Here is a 6933-nt window from a genome sequence, read left to right as displayed (position 1 = left end):
CAATAGGGTGTTGATAGATGTTCGTCAGGGCTACGGCTTTCTTCTTCTGGGGGCGTGTGATTGCGATTCACCGATCGATGTACGTGAATGATAAATGCAAAACCAACACCATCCGTCTATGTTCATCTACAGTTTTTTTTTTCCTCCCTCTATGAAGACCTGTTCTCATAAATATGACGAGAACAAAGAATTAATACATAATACGTGCCGAAACCTCGAACGAACGGTTATGCAGATTTTTGCCTATCTTTTGATGAAAATTTACAAACAAACTTGAATATATAAATGTATGTCTCCCTTAGTATTGAAGTATTAGTTTTTACATTTTGAGTTCCTACATTGTATGGGTTCTCTATTGAGTGAATTATGTAATATAAGTGGTTACAGTAACAAAGGCCGGATTTTATTCCATTATATTTAAGAAAAAAAAGAGTACACAGCCAAACATTTATATATGAAAAATTTTACAGTGCTTGAGAAAATATCTTTGAGTCACCTAAATTTTATACTAAAAAGTTTTAATACCTCAAAATATGTATCTGGTATGTTCTTAAAGAAGATAAAATTATCCTCATATATGGTTTGATATGCACGTACTCCCTCCGTCCCAAAAAAAGACAAACTCTGGGTTTCCGTGTCCAATATTTGACCGTCTGTCTTATTTGAAAAAAATATGAAAAAAAAATTAAAAAGACAAGTCACGCATAAAGTGTTAATCATGTTTTATCATCTAACAACAATGAAAATACTAATTATAAAAAAATTTCATATAAGACGGATAGTCAAATGTTGGACACGGAAACTTAGGGTTTATTTTTTTTTTTTTTTACGGAGGGAGCAGTATTGTGGATTTTTTCAACTAACCGACAAAATACGGCGCCAGTTTCGTTGAATGGTGCCTGACGTTGATACGGGCGGCGTACGGTACGGTCATTGTTACTGGGCTGGGCCAGGCTACGTAGCCGTACGCCACCTTCATCTACAGCTTTGCGGCGTTGTGTTGCCTCCTATAGTCTGAATGGGACTCAAACAATCTAAACAGTAAGTATGTCCGAATTTGTTGTACTATGAAGTATTTCGTCCGATACTAAATTACTATATTATGGGACAAAGGGAGTAGATAGCACGGCAGGCAACGGTATGGCACACCTTCTCACACGCCTTAACCAAGTCTACCACTACTTTTATTTATCACCCACCTCTACCATCTCTAGGCAAAGAAATTCTTATATGCTAGGAGTAGTATAGTACATAAATTCGTATGTACAAGTGATTTTTCAAAAGACAAAACAAACTCAGAAAAGTAGAGATATTTTCTTGGTTTTATGGGCTAATAACAGACGAAACAATGGCAAACGCACCCTAAGCCCATAACTGCAAGTCCGGCCCATACTAATATCTGCAAATACTCTAGGCCTCGTTTCTTCCGGGGCCCGACTTCATGACGGCCCATTAAAGGAAGTAACATCCTCGAACACAAAAGAAGCCCGAATTCATAGGCAGGCCCAAATACCAAATCGGTGGGCCTCGGTTACGTAGAATCTCAGGCCCAACAGCAACAGTCCACCCCTGCCAGCTACAAATCCACCGCCGCACACCCGTGATCGGACGGTCTCGTGGGGGACCAGCCATGTGTTTCCCTGACGCGTGGAGACCACCCGTCACAGCGTGTCTGCGCGGCGCCTCCGCCGCCGGCCGCCGGAGACGGCGGCCATAATTTGAAGCGGCGAGGAGCTCCAAACGTATGGGGCTGATTGGTTGGTCTCTGACTCTGACAGAGTGACAGACTGACTGTCTAGAGGTGGTAGTGGGTAGGGGTGGGGCCCACACCCTAGCTCCTGGCCCCACCATGTGGCCGGATGCAGACATTGCCTGACATCGGCGGTGAGAAGCGCACGCTTTCATCGTGTCTGTCTTCTCAATTTTCTCATCACTTGTCCAACCCAACAAATCCTCTCTTCATTGGTACACCGGATTTTTGTTTCCGTCGTCTGCGTTTACTCAGGGTGTGTTTAGTTTACGGTAAAATTAAAAGTTTAATTAAAATTGGAATGATGTGACGGAAAAGTTGGAAGTTTGTATGTAGAAAAATTTTGATGTGATGTAAAAGTTGAAAGTTTGAAGAAAAGGTTGGGAACTAAACCAACCCTCGGTCAGTTTTACTACTCGTGGCAGCTGGCTTCAGAACGGGTGGCCTTTTTCTAGGGCTTGATTATCTGAGCATTTTCATACCAGCTTCGACTCCCTGCTCCTCCTGTTATCTGGGTAACTATGGAAGGAACGGAACTCCATAGTTTCCGACTCTGCTCTCTCTTCGGTCTCAGTAGTTCTAGAGTCCATCCTCACTGAGGACCATCTTTGGTCGTTAGCTGGCGTTACTTCTTTTAAGGTTTTCTTAGGAAGTTACTGCGGCTCTGCTCCCTTTCCGCTGATTGGGGTTACGTTTAGTCGTCGTAGTAGTCTCTTCTTTTTTTTCCTTGTTTTTTTTTGTCTTTTCTTCATTCCCTTGGCATAATCTGATCTAGCTGATTGCGTTGTGTAAACAAACACTTTTTTCTTCCAATATATTGACGTGCAATACTTTTGTGTACTCGTGAAAAAAAAAGTCAGTTTTACTACTACCATGGAGTAGCTCAAAATCAATTCGATAAAGATAAAAACTATGACAGCAAAAAGAAGGGAACAAAGCTCTGATTTTCACTACCCTCCATCCCAAAATATAATCTGACATATCCTATTACAACAAATTTAGACAGATAAATTTTTAAATTCGTTGTATTAAAATATACTCCCTCCGTCCTAAAAAGACCCAATTTCTAGGTTTCCGTGTGCAACGTTTGACCGTCTGTCTTATAGAAATTATTTTATGATTAATATTTGCATTATTGTTAGATGATAAAACATGAATAATACTTTATGCATGACTTATCTTTTAAATATTTTCATAATTTTTTAAATAAGACGGACGGTCAAATGTTAGACACGAAAATCTAGAAATTAAGTTTTTTTAGGACGGAGGGAGTATCTCATCTAGTACTATATTGTTATATTTTGGGATGGATAGAGTACTATACTTGGTCTGCGTTCGGTAGTGTAGGATGGGAACTAACCCCTCTTGCACGCAAAATAGAGCGGTCTATTAGTATATGATTAATTAAGTATTAGCTATTTTTTTAAAAAAAATGGATCAATATGATTTTTTAAAACAACTTTCATATATATATATATATATATATATATATATATTTAAAAAAACATACTATTTATCAGTTTGAAAAGTGTGCACGTGGAAAACGAGAGGGATTGGTTCCCATCCTGTTCTACATGGAAATTGGTGTTCTGCATAATCCATGGACTGCATGTTTAACAAGAACCTCTCGGGTATGTGTAAACGCACAGCCAGATGAACCCTAAAATTGGAGTAATCAAACCAGGCGTACGGCGGCGTAACGACCGCCAAGTTGTCAATCCAATTTAAGAAAGTGATCAAAGTTGAAAACCTGCCGTTTTCTTGGAGCTCAAGGGCACTGGAACACCAGAATCATATAAACAAATCAGACATGCATCAAAGCCTCCAAACAGATTGCTGCAATTGTGCAAGCTAAGCTAGCTAAGCTAAACCCCTAATTAAGAAGGAGATCATCGAGGTGGTTAAACAATACTCCTTGTAAACAACCAGCGGACAATGGCTCATGGAGAATGGAAGGGCCAAATACTTTGCCTGAATCTTGTTTGTTGTCTTTCTCTTCCTACCTGGAAACGATCAAATGGATCTCCGGTTTCTTAATCTGACCCCTAATCGGCAATGACCATGAGAAGTTCTTTCCAACTTCAGGTGATCATGCCACCCAGCTTCTTTCCTAAACAAACAAGTACCATACTTTGGTTTCTTTATTCTTCATGATGAGTTTGCATTTTTTTTATATATAAATGAGAGTGATGGTGTTTAATTATTACATGTTTTGGTACCACAGGTTAGATTAAGTTTTGCTAGTAAAAAGTTACTCCTTTTTTCTTAAAAGGAAGTCAGTAGTCCGGTCATTTCACGTATAACTGATTATAAGCCGTAAACATTATTAGGATTAAAAACATATTTTACAGATAAAACTTTTATATGTGTTCTTAGCGTACTAGAAAATAAACTACACTAAAAGGACATCAAAATCAACTCTAATTTAAAATTTAAATATTGGCAACGGTTAATTAGCTGAAGAGCAAACAATGATGAAGCAAATCCCATAGTTTAGTTAGGTGTGTTGCTATTCATGTGATACCCCCTCTGGTGCCATATAGGTATGCCATAGTATAATGGAGGGAGAACCTGCATCCAGCTCTCACATCTTTAACAAATATGAACATGAAAACAAATGAGTTTTTGTGTACATGCCAGAAAAGAAAATTATTGAGAATTGTGTACCTGAAGCCATACGCTATGCATCACCTGAATCAATCATTTCTGAACCCCCAAAATAACATATATATTCTCCGCGTCTTCGGTCGCGGAAGAAAACAAACTATTTCAGTACTGACAAAGTTAACACATTTTAATTTTTCGTCTCTTTCAAACATCCGATAAAATTGGAGCGATACAGAGAGAGCGACGAGGACGATTTCATTCTCAACCAGTGTCACTTTCCAAACTGTTTCCACAGCATTTGCATAGCTAGCTTGTTCACGCTGCCTGCTGCGTGCATGTATGATTAGTCAAAGTCAGTGTAGGATTAATTGTAATACTCCAGCTTCCACAACCATTTGTTGCTTCGATTCAAAGCGAGGCAGTTGTTTAATTGGGATCTGTTGTTTCTTTCTTTTTCGCTTTTTTTTTTCTCTTGGGGTGCAGATCGATCTTGACATGCATGCTTGTTCATCAGATTCAGAAAGCTCCCCTGTTTCGGTTGTACTTTCGCAGTCTTTTTTATGATTCCTGCTCCTGCTTTTGTGGCGATCTCATCTGCTTCTGCAGCAGCCAAGAAGCCATGTGCCACAAAATAAATGGAGGACCGGAGAAACATGAAATAACAAGAACAAGTCAGCTGTGTTCTGATGCAAATTGAGCTGAATAATTATCAGGCAAGAATTTGTCAGGAAGGTTGCAGTTTCAAGTCAAGAAAGACAGGAATTTCTTTTGTTATTCTTTCTCTCGGTCACCCGGGGAATCAAATGGAAATACTAGTCTGTCAAAGCAGTGAAGCACACATTTTTCTTCTTCACTTCGTTTTCTCTTCCTTTTGCTTTCAAGAAAGAAGATGTCACCAGTATAGATTCTGAGAATTGTGACTACAGCAAGCATTGAATGTGCTGTAATTTTCAGAATTTGTCCTTTGCATAGTACTTTGCGACAGCATACAGGAGAACGTACTACAATCCCTAACAAATTTCGGGTGTGTCTAATTCATGGCAAAATTGGAAGTTTGGTTAAAATTGAAACGATGTGACAGAAAAGTTGGAAGTTTGTGTGTGTAAGAAAATTTTGATGTGATGAAAAAGTTGGAAGTTTGAAACTAAACTCGGCCTTCAGCAATGCACATTCTTGAAACACCTAATTTCCAACACAAGTGTTGGGAGGATCAGCAGAGTGGAAATATTCCCCCAAATTGAAATAAATGAGTTTCAGATGTGCACTCTAAAGAAGGCATATCTGAACAGAGCTCTGAACATTATTCATGTGTTCAGCATGCATTAAATCCAAAATTTGCTAGTGTAGTGAATAACCTGTTTTAGTTGAAGAAGATGCTTTTTTTTAATACGCAAAAGGATTGTACGTCAATATATTATAAGAAAAGAGTTATATATATATATAGTTACACAACGCAATCAGTTAAACCGGCTTAATGCTCTCAACAAAGTATGGAACGCAATTATTCACTAAAAGTAGGGAACATAAATACTTAAGCACATTTAAGATCTAGTTGGCTGCCCCTGGTTAGCATGGAGTACCACATCGCTCTAAATTGTGTAAAGTACACATCTCCACATATGATCACAATAGAGGTAGTTTTAGTAGACTTATACTCCCTCCATTCTAAAAAAAACCAACCTAATTCTGAATGTGATACATCCTAGTACTATGAATCTAGACATAAATCTGTCCAAATAATTCGTTGTACTAGAATAATCATAGATTTATTTTTTTTGACATAGGGAATATACAAGAACCAAGGCCTCTTTTGGAATGGAGGAATCTTTTTTTTAGAAAAAAATGAGCTAATTACTATAAAAATTATGTGTTCTAAAGAAGCCGTAAGTCTAAATTGGATTCAAGAGTAAAAGACTCTACCTTATCAGAGTCGGATCCCAACATTTATTTTTTGGTCGCTTACAACTGATTATAATTAAGACATAGCGCATTACTGACTAAAAAGTAATTTACGTGTAAACATTTTATATATGTATTTTTAGTGTCTTAAAGGTTATTAATACTAGAAAATAAACAACTGGAAAAATATCAAAATAAGCTCTGGATTTAGAATTTAAATTTTATCTGCAACTGATAAGCTAAAGAGCCGAGGTCATCCCAAACAATAAAATTATTCGTGATGGAGCTGAATCATTTCCTGTGAAATGACGAGATTAGTAGTGTGAAGCACCAATCATCTTTTACAAGGTTTGGGTCTGACAAATCCATATAAACCAAGAAGTTGAGGTTCAGGCTCACGCAAGCCGCCAACAACACGGACGAGCAACACTTACTGCAAGAGAAAGCCAATCAATTAATTTTTTTTTTTGTCTGCGATAAAACAATGACCGCCCAATGCTTGGCCAGCAAATCATATGCCCTCTCACCAAACGGATGACAGCAACAAGTCGATGAAACCCTCTTGATCTCTACTTGTCAACGGCGACTAATCATGTTCATCACCTGCACACACACAAAATTAAACATCTCACACCACAACTCCACCACCACTCCTTCCAAGCTCCACAGCCACCTAA

Source organism: Oryza glaberrima, chromosome 1 (assembly GCF_000147395.1).
Source record: "Oryza glaberrima chromosome 1, OglaRS2, whole genome shotgun sequence".
Taxonomy (NCBI): domain Eukaryota; kingdom Viridiplantae; phylum Streptophyta; class Magnoliopsida; order Poales; family Poaceae; genus Oryza; species Oryza glaberrima.
Note: the sequence above shows the minus strand (reverse complement) of the source record.